Source organism: Girardinichthys multiradiatus, chromosome 2, assembly GCF_021462225.1.
Source record: "Girardinichthys multiradiatus isolate DD_20200921_A chromosome 2, DD_fGirMul_XY1, whole genome shotgun sequence".
NCBI lineage: Eukaryota > Metazoa > Chordata > Actinopteri > Cyprinodontiformes > Goodeidae > Girardinichthys > Girardinichthys multiradiatus.
The window spans coordinates 34,696,018-34,721,062 of record NC_061795.1 but is presented as its reverse complement, the minus strand read 5'-3'; positions in this window follow the sequence as shown (position 1 = coordinate 34,721,062).

The window sequence follows — 25,045 nt, the reverse complement described above, 5'->3', positions numbered from 1 at the left end:
GTTGCAAACTCCAAAAGCACTCACACTCCATTTATCTAAAGGTCTGAGTAGCATGACAGGCTGGAAAGGTCCATTATGGCCACCATGAACAGCTCACTTATACCAGCAGGGGTTCGCCTTTAATGCTAATGTTCTAGAATGTGCTAAATACTGCAGCTATTTCAGACCAGTTGCTTGGCTGTCTTCCTTTGTTTGTTTAACAAGTGAAAGCAAAGCTGAAATTATGTCTTAGGAGACTCTTGTACCCTCACTGTCATTTCAGGCAGTTCAGAGTATACATGCTCATACACATATAAGGGCTGTGTAAGCGTATCCTGACCATGTGTCTGGATATGTGCTCAGTGTTGCACAAATTTGGTGGTCTGTGTGCAGCCAACACCACAACTCATTAGTGCAGTGGGGCCATTCTATGGGACTCATTGCCTCACATGTGGTAACAGTGACCCCCACAGGAGGAGAAATATACCAACATTTCTGCCAGAGGGAAACAGCAAGTAATTCACTACCTTCACTGATTATACCCTGGGTGCTTGAGGTTCATGGAGACATATTGGACAAGGGCAAAATAATAAAATATTAATGGCGCCAATTCTTTATCCGTATCTTAAATAGGCCAGAGGAAAACTTCCTCAGCCAGAATATTACAAGTGATGTGGTATGCTTTGACTGGCTGTGTACTCCACAGAACAATTTGTATCTTATAGTGATTTGTCTTACTCTGAACAAAGCTAATCTGTTTTTGTCTCACTTAGAAAAAGTAAAGTAAATGATGAGGATTGTTCCCAAAGGGAGATTTTGGTTACCTCTGATGTCAGAATTTTACATGTGGCACATTATCTTGGGAACTATTAAACTTATCAGCAGTACCATGTGTCCCACTGGTGACAACTAGCAGAATAGTGTTTATCAATGCTAACTAGAGTTTAAGGCAATAAACCAAGCACAAGCTAAAAAAGCAAGAATGTTTTAAAGAGACAAACGGAACTCTCTCTGTCTCTCTCTGTATGAACACTCACCGACCACTTTATTAGGTACACCTTGCTAGAACCAGGTCGGACCCCCTTTTGCCTTCAGAATTGCCTTAATCCTTTGTGGCATAGATTCAACATGGTAGTGGAAACATTTCTCAGAGAGTTTGGTCCTGTTGACATGAAAGCATCACACATATGCTGCATATTTGTCAGCTTCACATCCATGATGCGAATCTAACGTTCCACCACATCCCAAAGGTGCTCTATTGGATCGAGATCTGGTGACTGTGGATGCCATTTGAGTTCAGTGAACTCATTGTCATGTTCAAGAAACCAGTCTGAGATGATTCATGCTTTATGACATGGCGCATTATCCTGGTGGAAGTAACCATCAGAAGATGGGTACACTGTTGTCATAAAGGGATGGAGATGATCAGCAACAATACTCAGGTAGGCTGTGGCATTGACACGATGCTCAGTTGGTACTAAGGGGCCCAAAGTGTGCCAAGAAAATTTCCCCCACACCATTACACCAATAACACCAGCCTGAACTGTTGATGCAGGGCAGGATGGATCCATGCTTTCATGTTGTTGATGCAGAAATTGAGACTCATCAGAACAGGCAACGTTTTTCCAATCTTCTATTGTCCAATTCTGGTGAGCCTGTGCGAATTGTAGCCTCAGTTTCCTGTTCTTAGCTGACAGGAGTGGCGTGACTTGAGTGCGTGAAAATTCCAGTAGATCAGCAGCTTCTGAAATACTCAGACCAGCCCGTCTGGTACCAACAACCATGCCACGTTTAAAGTCACTTAAATCACTTTTCTTTCCTATTCTGATGCTCAGTTTGAACTGCAGCAGATCGTCTTCACCATGTCTACATGCCTAAATGCATTGAGTTGCTGCCATGTGATTGGCTGATTAGAAATTTGCGTTAACGAGCTGTTGGACAGGTGTACCTAATAAAGTGGCCAATGAGTGTATATGCTGTTAATACAGTATTCTGAAAAGCCAAAGTTTTTAGTGTTTGAGAAATTTAGCTTCTATGCTTTTTAAAAACATCCTCCCATTTCCATCCTGTTTTAATTCCAGTTATGGAAATAATGCTGTCTATATCCAAACCCCTCTGTGTTCCTTAAAAAGACTTGTGAACCATTCCTTTTGACAGCTTTGACACTTTATCATACAGCACTATTAAAAAGGTCTTGAACTAATGAATAAAAATAGAAAACAAGGACAAGAAAACAAATTAAATCTGTCAGTATTTAGAAAGCCACCCTGCCCTCTATTAGTGCTAAATAATATTTGCTGGCTTAGTCCTAATTGATGGCCTATAAAAAGGTTTCTCATTTCCAAAGTATCATACAAAACATGTCATGATTAAGAGAAATCTTAAAACCTTCGCTGCTTTATTGCTGCAAAACATACTGATAGCCCTGTGAAGAAACCTGTGGTTAGAAAGGATGTTTTTATTTATTTTCAAAGAAAACAATTACCGCACAAGGCTCCACTGCTAAAGAAAACACATTGTTTGCAGGAGGAATTGCATTGCGCACCACCACAAAACCACAATACTAACAGTGAAGCTTGTAGGTGAAAACATCCTGGTGTGGGGTGGTTTTTCAACATATTGTAGTGGGGGGCTTCACATAATTTAAGGAAAGATGAATGCAGATATTTACTCAGACACTCTTGACAATAATCTAAACATGAAATACAGGCAATTCCAGACAACAATCTCCAAAACAGCACCAAGGAAATTGCTAACTGGTTTCAGAGAAAGAAAATAAAGTTGCATGCACCAGCCAACTTAGATCAATCTGAAAAGTCAATTTCTGCATATGAAAAACATCTTTAAGTTTTCCTTAAAAATGCATTTCTGTTCATTCTTACACATTTCAGTATGAGTGTTTAAGGTTTTCACTTTATTATACATTACCTAATTTATGGAGTATTGTTTTTTATATCCGCGATGGATTGGCAACTTGTCCAGAGTGTACCCTGCCACTCGCCTGTAGATTGCTGGAGATGGGCACCAGCTTCCCCGTGATCCACTATGGAATAAGCAGTATAGAAGATGAATGGATGAATGTTTTTTATTTCTTTGTGAGTGTTGATTGTCTGGTGCAAATACAGTCGGTCCATTAGCAAAACATTTATAAAGAAAAAGGTTGATTTGTTCAATATTTATTTTGCACACTGTCTTTTAATGATAGCATGGGTTTTGTCAGTTGTTAACGTGAGCAGTCCTCAAAGTCAGTTTATTCTTACTAATGAGGTAAAATACATATTAAATAAATTTTTTTAAACTGAAGAACACAGAGAGCTCAACACCCAACAGCTTTAACTGATGGAATTCCCTTTTTTCGTGTTAATTTGCTCTCTCTTTCTCTCTCTCTCTCGTCACCTGTGTGTGTCTGTTGATGCCCCACTAACAGTGCACCTGCAAACAGCACAGGGAGCATGCTGGGGCTCAGGGGTGCCCTTTTATCACAATCCTCATCTCTCCTGTTGGGGTTGCACCAACTGAAAATCTGTGGTCATGACCCTTGCTTGTCTGTGGCCACAAGCAGTGGCATCACCTGCAGGGTAAATGAGTCTGTGCTGCAGTGTTGCAGGATACTTGCTAGAGCCTAGCTATCCATCAAGAATTACATGTTGAAAAGAAAGAAAACAAATGAGAGGCACTCATGGCGTATTAAATAAAAATAAGGGATGGTCATTAAGGGGATTTATTTAAGATGTCAAAAGAATCCTGAGTCTTTAAGGGAGTTTCTTTTTATTTTTTTGCTTATTTGTTTTTTATGTCTCCTGTCCTGGCAGATTAGAAAAACAAGATGGTGGGTATGATTGCCATGCAGTGTCAGGGCAGATTTGCTGTGCAAAATAGTTGCATTATACCCTCTATGTTGTGATTTGTAGGTTTTGTTTTGGATCTTGCACATGATTGTATATATTCACCAGCTCAGTTCATTCAAGCAACCTGCATGTTGAAAACAGTGAAATATTCTCACAATGTTGCATGAGATTAAGTAATGTTAATTCTTATAGCTCATTGTTGTGATATCTGAATTACAGTTGCACCAATTCCATAGCAGTGGAGCAAAAGCCTGGTATACATGGCCTTTGAGCACTGCAGTTTTTATGTGGAGGAAATTTTCCTAGTGCCTAAAAAATCTGTGTCAGGCTGGCTTATGGAGTGATTAAATTGCGAATGGTACAGTACAAAAAGAATTGTGTCTTTCTGGGGCATTGAAATGAAAGGCAGATACGCAATAGTGTGAAGGGATATCTTAAAGAGAAAAATGGGAATAACAGTGGCAATCAATCGAACAATAACAAGAAAAGACAGACACATGGTGTGTTTAATGAAAAAAAGGGATGTGCATCAACAGGATTGGTTTTAGTTATCCAGATGATCCTCAGCAGGTGTTTTGTAAAATTCTTTGAGTTATTCATTGATAATAAGATCAATGATCATACAACATACTGCCAAAGAACTGTGCGTCACTGGAGAAACATTCTTCTTCTGCTAGAAAAATTAACATAACCCTGAAAAGGTCTTGTCCTTTTGGTCTTGCTCCACTGTGCTATCCTCCAATTAAATATGAGGTGTCAGGGGCAGACATTAAATATGCAGCTCTTCAGTCTGAGTATGCAAATGTGGAAACGCTACTCCTAATGTTTTAAAGTAAAGCAAACCAGATTGCATGCTGGGTAGCATGTTCTAATTTTCTGCTAGATGAGCGCTCGTCACATTCTTTCATGCATGCTTGTTCTATCCTTCCACCTTAAAAAATCCACTTGTTTTTGCTATATTTGCCTCACAGCAACATATATTTACACTAAGTATGCAAGACATACAGATATAAGGGGATTTTTCAAAGGCTTTGTAAAATATCTTGGATCAAATACAAATAATATAAATAAAGCTATCCAAATAAGAGTAACACGGAAAAAAAACCAACACATTATTAAAGAGATCCTGACATCTAACCTACCTTGAATTAGCTTGCTCATGCAATTTTCTGTCACCTCCCACATTCCCAGCCTTTGTAAGCCATTTGTAAGTAAGCACAGAGGCATCAATTGTAGCAACGTGAAATTAATTACAGTGCAGCATGTTCACCCAGTGGGCTGCACATGCTGAAAAGCTGACAATTGTACCCAGCTACGACTTTCACTGAACCACACACAGAGCAGACACATTCTCTCATTCCTTTATACAATAGTTTGTAGCTTGTACAATGACTCCTCTGCATTAAAGTTTAATGTATATGTTCTCTATTTAATAGAGTGTAAAACCAATTAATTTCTCAACAATGAAATTTAGCTAAAAAAACATTCCCAAAATTTGTTTTGTAAATCCACAAGATTTCAAGTCTTGTTCTAACATTTATTTTCAGAAACTGGCAGTTTTGCCATTTGTATTCACCAGGTTTACTGGACAGATAAGGAGTACCAAATCCAATGGATATTGTTTCTTAAATAGTACTATTGAAAAAGGTTAAGGTTGTCCCTCATTTTGCAATATTTGCTTCTAAAAAAAATCAGACTTATTGGAGTCTTTAAATTTAAATCTTTAAATTCAGAAGCAGTTTGTTAGACTTTCTGAAGGGTTTTCTTTGCGATTGGTTGCTTTCATGTATTTTAGTCCAAGTCATGTATTTTAGTCCTTTAGAGGAATAATTTGCATGTGAAGACACTAGATTTGGACTTGAGGCACATGACCTGGACTTGAGACAGACTCGAGTCGCAAATTTAAGGAATTTAAATTGAATCTAAGGAAATCACAAAAGACTTGGAACTCAACATGCACTTTACCACCAGTAACTTGAACTTTACCTTTTTCATCCGAAACCGCTTGATATCTTAGCAAACAGTAAAAAAGGTTTTTAACATAAGTGTGATGCTAAAATCATGAATCAACTAATATGACATGTTTTGTTTTCATCTAATTTACACAATCTATCCCAAAACCCAAGATCTTAGGTTAGAGAAGGTTACTTAAGAGAAGTATGAGTGGGTGCAGTGAAATTACTGAATGCCAGTATGAAAAAATATATGTACCTATTGATACTCTACAGAAGTCTTGAGGTGATTACAATTAAATTAATGGCACTACGTAGGTAAATTAAAAGTAGTTTTTGCAGCACTAGTGGCCTTTATTTTTGTTATTTCTCCAAGGTAGGCAGATTTTGACTGGCACAGCTATGTCGAGGACTGAGGCCTTCGTATATGAGTTGCAGTCTCTGCCACTATGCCCCACATTGAAAGCACATTTTGGTCATGTTTTTAGTTTGAAAAGAAAATTTAAAACTATTAAAGATTTCTTCACAGTTACCCAGTCCGAAGTTCAACCTTCATCTGTTTTGTCTAATGACCAGTCCAAACCTTATTATAGGTACAAGTCTGTAAAATCTAAATCAAAATATGGAAAAGCAGCAAATTGTTATATTTGTAAAGCTTAAACCCAATTTATTTCAAAGTTGCTTGAATACATCACCAGCTTAAGGTAACCAATTAATCAATTATTAGTAATTAGTGTCATGTGCTCTTTTATTCCTCAAATAATGTAGGTGAGTAACTTTAGAACTATATTCTAGCCTGCATTTCTTGTTCTTGCATGTACATTTATACAAAACATTAACTATATAAACTGTCAATAAAAAGCAATATTCTTACCAAAAATCCCTTTCTTTAAAGAGCCTTGTTTCCAAAGGAGATAGATTAGCTACAGTAAAATAAAGGCAGAAACATATAATTCCTTACGTTGTTGAACTGGGTTAATATTTACTATCAGATGTAGTACCAGCACTGATAATTTTAAGAATTTGAAGTTCATTCCCACTTACCGCTTGTTCTGGCAAACAAATTGACCTGTTAAATCTAACCAGTTTTTGGAAACTAGTATTGCTGTCAGTAAATTACATACTGTATGTTGTATTAACTTGTTAAAAATTAAAGCTTTAGAACCAGGGTCTTGACTCAGGATTTAAATGTATTTACTTTGGACTCAACCTGGGGTTGTTCTGTTCTTTACTTGACTTCAAGACTTGTGACTTACTTTTGACTTGCAAAGCAATGCTTTGAAAAATATGCCACATAATAAAAACTGCATTTAAATTCAGCAGCTTTAAGTGAGCTGCAGCCTGTCACAGAGACACAGTTGTTCTTATTTCTTTTGTTGCATAAACAAAAATACCAAATTTAACAGTGGTTGACATGCATAACAGTATTTTTCTGCAATCAAGGTAATTCAATTCAATTCAGTTTTATTTATATAGCGCCAATTCACAACACATGTTGTCTCAAGGCACTTCACAACAGTCAGGTACATACATTCCAATTAATCCTAACCATTGAACAGTGCAGTCGGAGTTAGCTTTTTATTCAAATTGGATAAAAAGTTTTTCTATCTAAGGAAACCCAGCAGATTGCATCCAGTCAGTGACTTGCAGCATTCCCTCCTCCCGGATGAGCATGTAGAGACAGTGGACAGTCACTGGCGTTGACTTTGCAGCAATCTCTCATACTGAGCATGCATGTAGCGACAGTGGAGAGGAAAAACTCCCTTTTAACAGGAAGAAACCTCCAGCAGAACCAGGCTCAGTATGAGCGGCCATCTGCCACGACCGACTGGGGGTTTGAGAGAAATGAGACCATAACGTAAAAACTATACATACAAGAGAGGAATCAAATGAAGCATCATTCAAATCTCAGTCAGATCCTTGCTGGATTTGTTTACTGTTTACTGTTTACTGTTTATATAAGGATATAAGGAAATTAGGTGATTTCAGTTTTTTGCATGGTGCTGTAGATCACTTAGCTACAATCTATATGAACTTGGGTTGTGCTAATGCCAAAGCTGGAATCACTGCAATATGCACATTTAATTAATAACAGATAATTACCTCACTTGTATTATTATTATAATTTGAATCCAATAAGTATTTCAAATAGAGAAGAGAGATTTCTTACTAAATCATTGGGTAGTTGATGTTTGCAGATAAAGGTTCCTTGTATCAGTTTAAAAACTCCAGAGGTTTCTCCAGAGGAACTCATTGGTTTTGGCCTGTCACTTTCGTGTGGCAGAATGGAGCCTCTCACTACATCAAACTTCCTTCTGGTGTCTGAGTTTTTTCATTACCTTTTGCTTTTACTGTCCTTGACATGTAATTTTTTTTTTCTGCAACAATTTTATAGCATTTTGAAGATTACTTTTGAGCTAGGAAAATTTACAAGACATCTGACGGCAGAGAAGCGACCCCACTTTACCGTGAGGGGCGGTCCTATGTCAAGTAACCACTTTAATAAGTAAAACCAACAGGATTAAACCATGATAAAAAAAAAATAAAAAAACACTTCATGTATCTACATGTAGATGCATAAATACCTAGCAAATGAGGAAAATTGGTGAATCATTTTACCATTATTTACAGTTTGTGGGTATGCATTAAGAACACACATATTACTTATTGATTTAGAGAGGCCAACCCCACAGTGATGTTATTATCATGGCGTTAAAGAATTTCTCAGTATCCCCTCAATTAAAGACTGGAGCTTGCTGTATGCTGTAGTATTTCTTTTTCTCACTTAGTTTTGTCCCTTCTGTATTTGTGGTAACGGTTATATTTAGATTGTGAATTGAATACATCTGTGATCTGTCACGTAAAGAGTGCAAATTGCTCAAACCTAATGAACTGCATGAATGTGTTTGTACCTGGATTTAATTTTTGCTATTTGCTCTGTGGATGAAACACAAAGTATACATATTTTTCAAGAAACACTTAGAGGCCAAATGTGGCAAAAGGCTGTCAAATGAGATAGTACATTCTTTATGTGCAACATTACTCAGCAACAAGCTTCACTGTCTATATGTATTTTGTAAAAACATAACAGGACATAATATAAATTTGGTTTTCTTTTCTTAGCATTTTTTAAAAAGTGTCCTTTCATGACTTCATCATAAGCAGAAATTTCAACATCACTGATCCTGTGTTTTTCTCTTGCTCTACAGTGATGCTAGACCTTAATTTTTGTATTTTCGCATTTTGTGTTTTGTGTTTATGGTTGCTGCTATACTGGGAGGAAATTGCAAAACCATTGAGTCTTGAAGAGCAGCTGCAACAATAATCTGTAAACGCCAAGGGAAACAGTTATCTTTTTTCGCAACAACAATATGTCGACATCATAATCAATGGTTAAACCAATAAAAGCCTGTGGTACAGACACTTAGATTTCACTTCTAATCAAAAGGCATTCTGGGTGCCTGATATTATTACTTTGACATTTTGTTTTAGTGCCCTCAGGCTTTTGACAGAGAGGGTTAGTTAAAGCCTAAGCGGGTTACTCGGCACATAATTATCTTTACCTTCCTGGTGAGAAAAGAAACTAGAGCATAATTGGATGACAAATGGAGGTCAGGTTGACAGCATACAGGTAAGCACTATACAGCCATAATGTGTTACCAAAAAGCTAAATTCTTTCACCTCAGTTCACTCAGGAACATTCACATTAATAAATGCTGCCAGCAGTGGTCACCTAATTGTGCTCAGGCAGGCGCATGGTGAGGTATGGAAAGACAAAACCATTAGGTCCTTTTCGAGCTTTTCTCATCTCCATGTGGGACGCTCCAGTGACTCAGCCTGATTTGGAATGACAGCCTCACCTACCCACACATCAGTAACATTCTCCTGATCAAAATAAGAGTGTCGTTAAACCAGGAATGATTATCCCATTGGCTTTGTTTTGCGTCAGCATCGAACGCAAGTCAGGAGTGTGGCAATCAAATTAGAGGAAATGAGAGTCGACTTGCTGTTCAATTAAAATCAGGCTCCAGTTGCTTGTAAAAGGTTCGCTTGTCAGATTAATTTAATTGTATCATGAGCAAAAGCTGGCGTGGAATAGATACCTTTTAAAAATTAATTATTTTACCCATAGTCTAAACCAGTGAACATTACAAGCTGCACATTTTATAAGCTTTGGGATGGAAAAGTGTCAGAGAGCACTGGCAGGCCCTGCCAGCTACAACAATTTTGTTTGATGCAGACTGTCTCTCAGCTCCACCCACAAGGGAGGCAAGTAGCTCTGTCTTACTGAGAGAAAACACAGGCAGACTGAGAGTGAATTCCATCAAAATGAAAGGCCTTATTAGTTGTGTCAAATACTGATACTCACCATGGCAAAGTGCACTGAATACAGACAGCATTATAGCTGGCGAAATCAACAGCTCAGGGGAAAGTGCCCCAGACAATAGCATGTGGTGGTGTGATGGCAGGCATATGAAAACCATCAAAGATGAGGTCTGATGTGTATTAAAAGAAGCAGGGCTGTGTGTAATCGCCTCTCTGTCACTGTGATAATGGAATCTAAAAGCAGATAACAAACACAAAATGGTAAAAAAAAAAAAAGGGTCAAAAGCAGTGCAAGACATGAAAACTAAAAGAAAAACTGATAAAAGCAAATAATAGTAGTGACAAAATATCACAGCTTTTGCTAAAAGAACAAGACAGATTTGTCTGAGAGGGCAGAACAAGTGTCAAAGACAGACAAGGGCACACAATTATACTCCTCTGTGTTCAATCAATTTTAAGGAGCCAACACTATTAAATATTGACATTCCTCCTCCTCCTCCTGCTTGTATGTTAACCCTTAGTTGGACAAAAATGACCATTTTATGATTAAACATACAATAGACTAGAAATAACATTTATTGTGCCTCAGTGGGGAAATTTACGTGTACCAGCAGCAAAGTGACAGGTAAAATGGAAGTGTTTTGATACACACAAAGGTAAAAATATAATAACAAAAAACAAGAATAAGGGGCTGTACAGAAAGGCCAAATATACAACATCCAGTTGCTTATTCCCGGTAATGATCATTATTTTGATTTTTCATTTTCTCTATGTGATAAATAGATAAATAAGGTAGTTGCTTACTCTTTAGCACCATGAAAAAAAAGGTTTTCAAAATTTGAAAAAAATGTTCAGCTTCTAAAAATGCAATTTTTATTAGCAACAGGGTACAATGTTTCTCACTTTCTGATGCACTTGATTGTGTTTACACTGCACAGTTTTTGCTATAATCAACATGCCAAGATAAATAAAACAACCTGCATTAAGGTCATTAGGCAGCTTGGCAAGGTAAGAAGCATAATGATGTAAAGCATCAGTACAACATAAGAAGGAAAGAAAAATTTATATTCAAGGTTGCTTTCCCAGAGTATGCACACTAAGTCAGTGCCAGACTGCTTACCACTAGGGAGACCCAGGAAACCCAGCAGAGCAAATTCCAGAAGGAACATCAGGGGATCCATCAAAATACATGGAATAAAATAGTGTTGAAAACCTCGCTTGGATTTAGACTGATAGATAAATGGAAGGGTGGAATTTATCTTGATACCAGAGACTAAATGTGCCTTTTACCCTTGAAGTTGAAGGTGTATTGTTAGTCACTTGATAAGCTATCTACTTTAAAAAATGTGGCTGCAGCCTTACAAACGCAGGGCTGAGCACAGACACAGGTAGCTGGAAGCCTGAAGCTGCTTTTTTTCTGATCATTGTAGGGTTAATCTACATCTGACAGCTTTCCAAAAGATCTCATCACACACAGGAAAAGATGCCAAGATGTCCAAAATTACAGTCACAGTCCTGTTACTATTTATTATTCATGACTGTCAATCTTGGGTATGTATATTAAGGAGTCAAGCTTTTTGCATCTGAATCTACTGCCTTCATGACTTCATTTTGGTCCTTTCTGTCACCACTTTAGGACAATACGTTATGTAGGACAGCAGCTACACACCGAGTGGGTATGGAGTCAGATTCTCAGTGTATGAGAGGTTTCAGTAAAAATACCATAATTTTAATGTTTGGGGATTTTATACACAAAAAAATAATTTTATTTATTTCACTTAAACATCCAAATGCTTTAAAGACAGTATGACATATTGATATTTGTTTTGTTGTTTTGATTAGGATACATAGACAAACACAAAAATCATAAATATTTGCTAAATTTAGTAACCGTTTTCTAGTGCATATTACTCTGAATATTGTACTTGTTTGGCAATAATTAGTCAGGCTCTCTGCTCAGGTAGCAAATTGGTTTCTAAAAACATATGCAGCCCAAAGCTTACCAACTACAGTTTTAAAACAGCATTACCTTAATAGGTTTGATGGGAAGAACTAATTTGGTTTCCGCAACATCTGCATCTAAGTGTTTTTGTGCATGGAAATATTTACATGTATGTATGTCCAGTATGTAAGAGAGTAACCCATCTTTCAGCCAGCTCCATTTTCTACTTTTTCCATATTATAAGAAATGTTTACATTTTCTCTCTCATTAAAAGGACTTTAAACCATAGAAACGGTTTAGAAAATACAAGTTTTTAAAACTTTGATTTACCTTACCTATCTGTAATCAGCTCATGCCAAGCAATACGTCAAAGTTTGTCTAACAACCCAATTCCTGAAGAACTAAAAAATTGAGGGTCATAAAATTTCCAAAGCCAATTAAATTGTTTGAGTAAATCAATGTTTTCTGAATTAAAGTGTTTTCCGATGCAAGCCACAATAATAAACTGAGCCAAACCAAAAACAAAGAGCTGCTTGTTGTGTGAGGAGAGCAAGATCAAGCAAGGATGTGAGAAGCAGCCAAGTCTAAATTGTCTGCGAAAAGTAGGATAGGTCCTCCTGTGTCAGAACATGATTAACAGTTGTTGTTTTTTTGCCAAAAAGTTCATACCAGCCTTTAATGTTGTAACCCATGGCTGGCGTCCCAACAGAATGTTTTGGCTTACATGCAAAACAGTATTAGGCTGAACATACCATCCCCAAAATGAAATGCGGTTGTAGCATAAATGATAAATGCAGGGTTATCCTGGAAGAACATTTGTTAGAGGCAGAAAAAAACTTGACACTGGGGTGGAGGTTAAACCTACAGCAGGACAAAAATCCCAAACCTAGGCAGGACTACAAAATAAATGGATAGTTTTTTTTTATTTTATTTATTTAATTTGACAGTTATACTTTGTTTTCATTTAATCATATTTGCTGATACAAATTATACTACTATAGATAATCAGTAGTCCTAACCTAGCCAGATGTCAAGTCAAGATCAGAAATCTGTGTAAAACGTTATTATGGGATTGGGAAAGGGGACGACATAATAATCTGACATGTTTTATGTATTCAGGTAGTTATACTAAATATTTGACTCAAACGAGCAGATGAGAAGGAGGCAGCTTGAAAGAAACAAACTGGAACCTTTAATGGTGTCAGAGAGGAGGGGAACATGACATATTGAGCAAACGCTAATATGTCGGGGGTATTATGGGGCACCCTTTGCTCAGCAGTGGTTGTCATCCAACACAGTTGCTCTAAATGGAAAACAGAAGAGTGAATATTTTGACGTGTATATTATGAACTGTCTGCAGCATTTGTGATTAGGGTTGTGAGGAAAAATAATCAGCTTGTTTTAAGGCTGCGCTATGTCTCCCAGGATAATCCAGACAAGCTGATTCACCCAAGTGCTAAATGCAGGGCCTTCATTGATTGTGAGGTAGAAGCAATTACAGACCAGTCATTTTCAAAGAAAGAAACAGCAGCTTTCCAGACTGCCTCCTTTGGCTGTGATTTTATGCGTGCAGTCGCATATTCATAATTACTCATGCTAATCAAGGTGGGAGTTCACAGTCAGAGATTCTATTGTGTCAGCAGCTCTGAGTTGCAACAGAGTCAACAGCCAAATCACATCTGTACCAATTGGCAGAGATTACAGCGACAAGCCCCAACACTCCACAATATTTACAGACTAATCTGCTGTGTCAAACCGTCAACATCAGATCACATGCATGTCGATGAACAGGTGCACATTACAAGAACGTGTATCATTCGCACACACTCACTTACCCTAATATTCAATGAAAATTGCTAGGCTCATAAGTAATCAAGGGTCAAACTTTGTAACTGAAGTGTGACAGTATGAAAATTGGCTGTACTTTGTATATTAAAACCAGAAATGTTATATACTGTAGACATTAAATATGCATTAAAATTTGTGATCAGGGCTTTTTGAACCTAATAACATCCCTTATGAACTTTATTACATGAAATGAATATTATCATAAGATTTTTATCAAAAAATGTTGGAGGAAGTGTTGCTCCTTGCCTGAATTAGGGAATATTAGACTTTTTCTTAGTTTTTCCTTCTTTTCAGCACTATGTTAAAAAAGAATCAGTAAATGTAATTTGCTGTCAGAATTTTGATTAAAGAAACCATTCTCCATGAAATAGCATTTTAGCCCGTGCAACGCCTCAAAACAATACAGCATGGCAAAACTCTACTTTGCTCATTCCAAAATAATCAGAGAAAAATAGACTGAATTAATATTAATGAAGATCCATATGCACAATTAAACAACCTTATTTCCAATTAAGAGTCCTATTACCTTTCACTCCCTGTGAGTACCTCACTTAAAATGCTAATGTGAATTCTGAAAAGGCAAAAGGAAACTTTTCAAATTCCTCAAAGGCTAGAGTAATTATTTGTGCCTTTAGTAAGATTGGCCCAATGAAAAGAGATTGCCATAAAAATCTGTGTTGTTCCCCCTTAAATGCAGAATGAATGTCATTGGTTGAGAGACAGGGTACCCCCTGGACAGGTCACCAGTCCATCACAGAGCAACACAAAGACACACAGGACAAACAACCCTGTACATACACAGTCATACTGTACCTAACAGCAATTTAGAGAGAGCATTTAACCTAACAGTCATACGTTTGGACTGTGAGAAGAAGCCGGTGTACTAGCAGAGAGGATTTTGTTCATCAGTGTAGAAAAACTGTGCTTGGAGAAAGAGAGGGAGAAAAATAAATAAATAAATGGAAGGCACATATTCCAAACAAATACATAGACGTTTATTAGCTGACTTAATAAAAAAAGTAAATTAACACAAATAATAAGCTGATGTTAGTTGGATTTTGAGTTGGGGTAAAACATGCAGTTCTCATAAGAGTAAAGTGTGGTACTCCTTCAGTTTCTTCACCATCATTGTCTTTATTTTCTTCAATTGGAAATATTTCCTAACAGAAGAATTTGTCTTTCTTGCTGTTAAGGGAACAGTATAATATGCTTCCTTTAGACAGCATTGTGCAGCAACAGGTGGGGATGGGGCAGCGCCATGCAATTCTATATTTCATATTTAGGTCATTCTTGCACTTTCCCTGGCATCTTATTCAATTCAATTCAATTCTAAGATACTTTATTGATCCCTGAGGGGAAATTATAATTCCAGTACAACCCATCCAAACATACATCATGACACAAAACGAGGGGGGGACGGGTCACCGAGGCTTTGCTGACCACTCACAGGCGCTGCCCTTGTAGCGCCTGTGAGTGCTGCCTTATGCAAAAGACTACACCATGGGAATGGTACAATGGAACACTTTAGCTGTTTGGAAACCCTTATGTTTTTTTTAAAACTGTGGCATATCTTGATATCAGTATCTGGGTCATGCCTTTCTTAGACTGTGTTGTGCAATAATATGCATAAGTAGTTTAGCATTTAATTAAATAACTTTTGCTCTATTAGGTATTGTCCAGTAAAATGAAGCCCAATATGGCCATGTTATTAAAACAATAGATAAAAGAGTGATTCAAGCACTGGCATTCTCAAAACGGTGAACTTTGCAAACGTGGAATAAAGTGACAGCAACTTCTCCTTAAAATGCAAGCATTTGTTAAACAAAAAAAATCCAAGCCTAACACATTTCAATTAACAAACTCTAAACTAGAACAATTCAACTAAACTACTAAGCAAAATGAAGGATTAAAGAACTAATGAACAATGTACAAATTAAAGAACGAGGCAACCAATCAGATATATGATATGATATGATATAATAGAACGTGGGTATGTACAGGTCCTTCTCAAAATATTAGCTTATTGTGATAAAGTTCATTATTTTCCATAATGTCATGATGAAAATTTAACATTCATATATTTTAGATTCATTGCACACTAACTGAAATATTTTAGGTCTTTTATTGTCTTAATACAGATGATTTTGGCATACAGCTCATGAAAACCCAAAATTCCTATCTCACAAAATTAGCATATTTCATCCGACCAATAAAAGAAAAGTGTTTTTAATACAAAAAACGTCAACCTTCAAATAATCATGTACAGTTATGCACTCAATACTTGGTCGGGAATCCTTTGGCAGAAATGACTGCTTCAAAGCGGCGTGGCATGGAGGCAATTAGCCTGTGGCACGGCTGAGGTCTTATGGAGGCCCAGGATGCTTCGATAGCGGCCTTTAGCTCATCCAGAGTGTTGGGTCTTGAGTCTCTCAACGTTCTCTTCACAATATCCCACAGATTCTCTATGGGGTTCAGGTCAGGAGAGTTGGCAGGCCAATTGAGCACAGTGATACCATGGTCAGTAAACCATTTACCAGTGGTTTTGGCACTGTGAGCAGGTGCCAGGTCGTGCTGAAAAATGAAATCTTCCTCTCCATAAAACTTTTCAGCAGATGGAAGCATGAAGTGCTCCAAAATCTCCTGATAGCTAGCTGCATTGACCCTGCCCTTGATAAAACACAGTGGACCAACACCAGCAGCTGACATGGCACCTCAGACCATCACTGACTGTGGGTACTTGACACTGGACTTCTGGCATTTTGGCATTTCCTTCTCCCCAGTCTTCCTCCAGACTCTGGCACCTTGATTTCCGAATGACGTGCAGAATTTGCTTTCATCCGCAAAAAGTACTTTGGACCACTGAGCAACAGTCCAGTGCTGCTTCTCTGTAGCCCAGGTCAGGCGCTTCTGCTGCTGTTTCTGGTTCAAAAGTGGCTTGACCTGGGGAATGCGGCACCTGTAGCCCATTTCCTGCACACGCCTGTGCACGGTGGCTCTGGATGTTTCTACTCCAGACTCAGTCCACTGCTTCCGCAGGTCCCCCAAGGTCTGGAATCGGCCCTTCTCCACAATCTTCCTCAGGGTCCTGTCACCTCTTCTCGTTGTGCAGCGTTTTCTGCCACACGTTTTCCTTCCCACAGACTTCCCACTGAGGTGCCTTGATACAGCACTCTGGGAACAGCCTATTTGTTCAGAAATTTCTTTCTGTGTCTTACCCTCTTGCTTGAGGGTGTCAATAGTGGCCTTCTGGACAGCAGTCAGGTCGGCAGTCTTACCCATGATTGGGGTTTTGAGTGATGAACCAGGCTGGGAGTTTTAAAGGCCTCAGGAATCTTTTGCAGGTGTTTAGAGTTAACTCGTTGATTCAGATGATTAGGTTCATAGCTCGTTTAGAGACCCTTTTAATGATATGCTAATTTTGTGAGATAGGAATTTTGGGTTTTCATGAGCTATTAAGACAATAAAAGACCTGAAATATTTCAGTTAGTGTGCAATGAATCTAAAATATATGAATGTTAAATTTTCATCATGACATTATGGAAAATAATTAACTTTATCACAATATGCAAATCTTGTGAGAAGGACCTGTATATGTATGTTGAAAAAGAATTTTTTGTCAAACTCAATGACGTTTTTGGATAGTTGATTCTTAATGTTGTTTTAATTAAAACACCCTTATTTTAGTAAAAATAACATTTAAGGACATGTTATTTGCCAAATTATAAACCAATAATTCTTGGGAAAATGGATCTTAACGTTATTTTAACTAGTCATCACATGGAGTAATGGACTACTAAAATGGCAGAGAGGAACGTCTATGGACTCTCACAAGATGGTGACCAGTGACTTTCCTGGTTCTAACATTAGTGGTTGTGGTTAACAAAGAAAAGGAGCTTATTTCCCAACCTTTTTAGTTGCATATTTACTTGAAATACCATTAAAACAAAGATTAAGATATACTGTATATGAGCCCCTGTGGCACATTAAGGCCAATCTATGTTTGAACCACTCATTAAATTAAGGTTTGTCATAACTTTAAAACACACAGAACAATAGATTATCCTTAAGGCTTAGGGGCCTGTTTGCATTAGCTTCAGCAGCTAGCCATCCATTTTACCACCACAGACAAAGCAAAACACCATGAAATAAACAATATTTAGATTGTTTCATCCTAAACTAATTTCCTCTGCCCAAACACTGCCTCATACATGAACCGTTCTGAAGAACCGGAGGACAGGAGGTCCAAGGACGATGAGTAACGTGGAGGACCCTGAACAAAGAACTGTAGCTGCTGCTCTCAGTACCCACTGGGGTAGCTTATGCTGGATCAGCACGCATCAGGCGTGCAGAACTGTGGTTTCAATGCCTTCTTTTACAGGCCATTGAGAAAACTGCTTCACTCGACGGGACACTTTCTCTTCTGGGAACATGTGGCTCAGATTTTCTTTTTCAGAATTAGTCCACCTTGCCAGCAATCCGGACAATCTGACATTCTTTGCTTAAAAAAATACCATTTGTTGATTATTAAAAGATGTCAAAAAAAAATGCTAAAATCAAAATTTAAAATGCATCATATTGAGAGTTTATCACAACACTTCACTGATATTAGTTATTTATTGCAAAAGCACTGAAATGTTATGTTCACATATACTAACAAGGCCATGTACAAACTAGCTGTCAAAATGTTATGGAAACTTTCACTTTTTCACAGCTTTATGATTCATATTTTATTTCAACCACCAGGTGCCACTACTTATTTATAAAAAAGAAATAAGATTGAAAGTTATTAATATAATCTGTAACACCTTTTACATTATGTATTTGCTCTAGAAATGATTTCAGAGGAAATAGTGCAGCTAGTGAATAGCAAAGAGCTAAATTTACCTCAGTGTTTTATTTTTATTTTATTTTTTGCTTTTAAACATAGTTTAAATGGGTACCGCATCCATGGGGAAAAGTAACTACAGTTGAAACCAAAATGTTTTTCCACTGTAAAAAGACGCATTTTATTCCTCACTGTTTCATTAAATCACACCAAACCTTTCTTGGTTTAGTTTGAGTAGGCTTACCAAAAGTATTTCTATTTGCTAAATGCCACAATAATGACAGAGAGATTTTTGTATTACTTTGTTTAAAATAAGAAATTTACAAACACTAGGATTAGTATGCCTTTCAACAGTTTGGAAAAGCTCAGATGATTATGTCATGACTTTGTAAGGTTCTAGTAGATTAATTCATAACATAAGTGGGGCACATCTGTGGCTGTATTTTAAAGCAATGCCTCAAACAAACTTCTTCTCATGTGATATCTTTGAAATTCATAAAATGTCAGGCAAAATATCCAGATATCATGGTTAACTGTTAGAAAAAGTACATGCAAGTATATCCACCATGGGAATGTGCAGCTAGCATAACATTCAGGAAGGAGAGGGGTCCAAGAGTTTAACGTGTCTAGGTGCAAAATGTGCACCAAAACAGTTTATGAAGATGACTTTATGAAGGTGATGGCTTAAGCTGAAGGCCACTCAGAGAGCAAGAAGCCATTACTCCCAAAGCAATATAAAAAGCCAGAATACAGTTTGCAAATGCATCAGGGACAGAAGTCCTAATTCTTAGAGACATGTCCTATTAACTGATGAAACAAAAATGTAAGGGTTTGGCTATAATGACTTTAGTGACATTTGTAGAAAAAAGGGGGAAGTTTGGAAACCTGAGAACATCAGCCTAACTGTGAAGTATGGGGCTGGCCACCTGTTGTGAGGGTGTTTGGCTGCTGTACGGACTGGTCCAATTTACAAAACAGATGGCATCATAAGGAAAAAAATGCATGTGGAAAATTTGAAGCAACACCTCAAGACATAAGCCAGGAAGTCTAAGCTTGTGTACAAATGGGTTTTTCAAATGGACAATGACCCTAAGCACACCACCAAAATATTTAGAAAGCAGCTTAAGGACATTAAAGTCAAAGTTTTGGAGTGGCCATCAAATAGTCAGATATGATTTGTGTGCAGAGATGAAATGCTGTGTTTGAGTAAAGGCCTACAAACCTGGTTCAGTTACACCAGTTCTGTCAGGAGGAATGTGCCAAAATTCCTACAAACTGTTGAGAAAACTTGTGGAAGAATATCCCAAATAGTCAATACAAATCATACAGTTTAAATGCATGAAAACGAATGATTCATATGTACAATGGTATTCAATAAATTATAATATTGAAAAAGTCAATTTATTAAAGTAACTCATTCATATAGATTAATTAAACACAGACTGAAGTTCAAAGCCTTTATTTCTGTTAATTAGGATTATTTTCCAATTACAGCTAATATGACTAAATATGACTATACCCTACTTCATTATAATCTGGCAAATAGTTTAGGCATTTAGAAAAATAGAAATAGTGTGGGAATCCTAATTGGCCTGAAACTTAAAAATGTTGTCTGACAGTAAGAGAAAAAAGATTATGACACGTTATACAGCATATTTAAATATCTGGTTTCAACTGTTTAATGACAATGTCATTTCTCTTAATTTCAAAATAATCAAAAGTTTGCATAATTATGAATGGAATTTGAGATTGTATTTGAGGCCATCAGTTATACTAAGCAAGCCACTGAGGTGAGATATTGATTTCAACAAGGAGCCCTCTAATCAGAATCATGGTAAAATCAATACCTGGCATTGCCTGAGGTCCTGTTCATGCTTCAGTGTATGCGTCTGAAGTAAACTCACTGGTGTTGAAACTGTCTGGTCATTTGCTTAAAGAAAATCAAGACCCGCCGCAATGACGACTGCGGTGATAAACTGAAGGAGACAAACAGAGATAAAGAAGGAGAGTGCGGAGATGAATGATCGAAAAGAGGTGTTAGTCAATGAGGGGCTTTGGTTTGATTGAAAACTATTATCGGGGCTTTTGTTCTCAAAGCTTCAATCAATCAAGCTTGAAGGGTGCAGCAGAGCATTGCAAGATCAGACTACAGAGCTATCCCGATGCTTTCACACTTCTTCACTCTGACCACTATGCTCTTCTTCCATCTTTTCATCGCATGAATAACTTAGGTTGCAAGCCTGCAGTTGTTTGTCTGATCACTTGGAGCAGAAAATGGAAGGCTTGGGACAGATCTAAACCTGTCAACTTAAGACATGGCTTTAGTTTGCCTGTTGAGCCTGTAGCAGTCACATCCTATGAAAAGCTAAATGAAGCAGGCTTAAGGGAACTCAGAGGGGCCATGTAAAAACTGCAAGGTTTCCAACTGTCTGATCTGTATGCAGCCCTTGACACACTAACATTTCCCTACTCAACCATGGTGCTCACATATATGGAAATCACACAGCTAAATTTCTTGGGCAGGGAGTTCAAGAACAACAGAAACAATGATGAGGAAGGGCAAAATTTGGAAGGAGACAACACTAAGCATAAAAAGGATTCAGCGAAATGATAGTTGTGTAAATTAAACCATATTTTTCCTCTAATAATAGAAAAACCAGAAAACCATCAATCATTCTGACAGATAAAGCAACAAGATCGGTCTACCATAACGATGTGTAATTCTCTGCAGCAGAAGTCAATACACCACTTTAAGACCTCCTGTGCAGTTGTGAGTGAGTCTGCATTAATAAATAAGTATAAGTATCTGATGCTCAAATTTGATCACACCCAGACCTTTACAAGTTATGTCAGCAGATTTTGTTGCAGAACACTTGCAGTCTGACATCTATAAAAAATATAATACATGGGAGCTGAGAATGAAATCACTGGTTTAAAAAACATTAATATGCTTCACATGATGTTGACACAGAAAACATGAGCTAGGTCATGGCTTTGGAGCACTGTAGCTCAAAAAAACTGGGGAGAAGGTTGAAGCACAAGCATAAAAAAAGACATTTGTTTTTGAAAAATGTGTAACTTTCATTGTTGTGTTTTTTCCAACCCCTTTCACATTTTGTCAAACATTAACACATTTTAATACATTTTACTGGAATTTTATTAAATAGCCTGCCACAAACAAGTACATACTTATAATGTGGAAAAAGACACAAAAATCTTTGTACAAAGAAAAATAGAAGAAAAAGTTGGGTATATTCATATTCTCCACATCTGAATCAATATTTTTAGAGCAACATTTTCTGCAATCACAGCTCGAGTCTTTTGTGGTGTCTTTGCCAGCTGTGAGTATGTGAAGACTGATAACTTTCCCATGCTTTGTTGCACACAATCTTTTAAGACTTTTCACAGATTCCTAATTAAATTTAAGTCTTGACTTTGACTGGACCATTCAGACAAATTAATCTAAACCATTCCATTTTGTGTTTAGGATCCTTGACCTCCTGGAAGGTGAAGCAGAGCCACAGTCTTTAACATGTCTTCTTCCAGGGTTAACTCTGACCAGCTCCTGTCCTTGTTATAGAAAGGAATCCCCACAACATATTGTTGCTGCCACATAAAATCCCGGTAAAACATAGAAATGTGTTGTTGTAGTGTAAAAAAAAAATTAGAAAAGCTGTATAAATGCTTTTGCAACTTTATTTCAAGAGCACTTCAAAACACCATTGTGGACCAAAGTGCAGTACAGTCAAAAATAAAACACGGCTCAAAAAAGGACAAAAATACAATTAAAACATGGGTGAATTAAAAACAAGAAACAAAGACATAATAAGGCACATAAAATCAGATAAAACTATAACATCTATAGAATTAAAAAACATCAAGGAAAGTAAAATAAAATAAAAGAAACCCTCCACAAAGTGTTAAAAGCCAAGGAGAATAGGTAGGTTGTAAGAAGAGTTTTTAAAGCAGACAAAAAGACGTGTCTGAGATTAAGTGCCAGTTTGACCCTGGAGAACAGTTTAGCTGCAGCAGCTGAGAAAGGTAGTGTGAGGCTAGCCCATTCAAAGATTTAAAAGCAAATAAAATACATTTTAAAATGGATCCTTAAATTACCCCGCCTCTCGGCCGTGGACTGCTGGAGATACGCACCAGCTCCCCCGCGAATTAGTATGGAAGAAACAGGTATAGAAAATGGATGGATGGATGGATGGATGGATGGATGTATGGATGGCTGGATCGATCCTAAAATGTTCAGCCAGCCAGTGGAGTGAAGATAATACAGGGGAAATGTGCTTTCATTTACGTGTACTAGTTAAAGTTGAGCAGCAGCCGCTGGTCGATGGAGGACCCACTAACCCCCATACAAAGCGTATTACGGTAATCCAGCCAGGTGGTGACAAGCATGGATTACTGTGCCTCTTTGGAAGGACGGGGTTTTTTTTTTTTTTTTTTGCCAGCTGCTTCAAATAATTAAAACTGCTCTTAATGACTGCCCTGATCTGGCTGTCTAATTTGAGCGCAGGATCCAGTTTGATCCCCAAATTCCTCACAGACTGTTTGCTCTACTTGGCCAAGGAACCACAAGGGAGGGCCCACAAGAGAGGGCCCAGCAGTGCCTCCAAAAACCTTCACTTCAGTCTTGTTTTCATTAAAATTCAAGGAGTGTGCATTTGACTTTTTAAGATGGACAGAAATTTGACAATGGAATGAAATACAATGTTTTCTTAATGCATAACCATGTGAGAGCAGGTAGAAGAAAGGAAGAGGTCCTAAAACCGTGCCTATTGGGACCCCACAAGAAAGAGTAGCATAGGAGGATATTGTGCCACCAAGTTTTGGTTTGTTAAACAGGACTTGAACTCCTCTAGATCAATCGCCCAATTACCACCCACTTCTCTAGATGAGATAGGAGTATATGAAGATCTAATGTATCAAATGCAGCCAATACATCCAAAATCACAGAGATGACAGTTACCAAAGTCAGTAGCTAAAAAGATATCATTAAAAACTTTTAAAACAGCCAATTCAGTGCTGTGGAGTGTTTTAAAACCAAATTGAAACACCTCAAGAACTTTGGAGATAAACGAAAGTTTAGAAATTGATCTAAATTACCAAAAGTTGTGGAATCCAGTCCAAGTTTTTTAAGTAGAGGTTGTACTGCTGCGTGTTTAAAATGTAGGTTGGCATCGAAAATACCAGTAGAGTAATTAGGATTTTGTTTTTAAAAAAATCAATTGAATGGTTGTAATATTCATAAGAGGGATGAATATTACTACACCACACCACACCATATTAACTAGCGGAACATGGTAGTGCCACTGTCACTTTGTAACAATTACCAAAAGAGGAGCAATTATCACAACATTAAATAGTGATAAACACCATAGCACAGCCATTGTCAGAACATCTGAGCTGTCCCTGTGTCATCAATCAAAAAGCACACCTCAGGGTAGCAGCAGGCAGGTAGTGATACATTACAATGGACAGAAACAGGTGCTGCCGTAGATTCTAATTACTTTGCTCTATCAATTACATACAAATCTTTGCATGGGCCCAAAGTCTGCCACACACCGCTGGGCCTCCTACGCTCTCTGCACCAGCCCAGCTGTAAGCTGCATGCTAGGCAGACTTTTCAAATGTGAGGATGCCTTCTGGTGACTAAAAAGGTTTATTTTTCCAAGGCTGGGTTCAAATACTGAGGGAACAACTCTCAAAACTAAGAGGGGAAAAAGCGATACTTTGCATATCCTGCTGACATTTGTTGCATTATTTTTACTACAATAAAAAGAGCGGATTGTTTCTTCTTCCACTCAACCCTGCGAGCATCAGTTTAAACACACAGGTGCACTGCTGTTTTGTGTTTTTAAGCTATAACGGTCTTCCAGGCACTTGAGGTTTCTGCCTTTGTTTTGCGCACCCTTCAATTTTTCTCTTAGCCACTCAGAGCTCAAAAACATTATGCTAATGAGTGTGTAGACAGCTGCTTCCTGCATGGTTTTTCTCTGGGTTTTTTAAGCCGTACGTTTGTCACTCATACAGATGATTTGTTTTCTTTCAGGGGGGTCTCATCTTTAAAACAGAGACATGCATACACAAAGGAATTTTAGATTGAACCTGTTTGTTTCTCTTTTCCTTTGTCTCCCTAGCATGAAGCAAAAGTATGACAGATACTAAAGGAATTATTCACATGTCATTCAGCTGTGAGTGTCAAAAAATGCAGAGATTAATAGTTTTGAATCTAAAGCTTATGGTTTAATAGTGTGATGTGTCTATGTGGCTTACACTGGGAGAAGAAAAGACGTGGTTTGTCAGATAGAATAAAAGA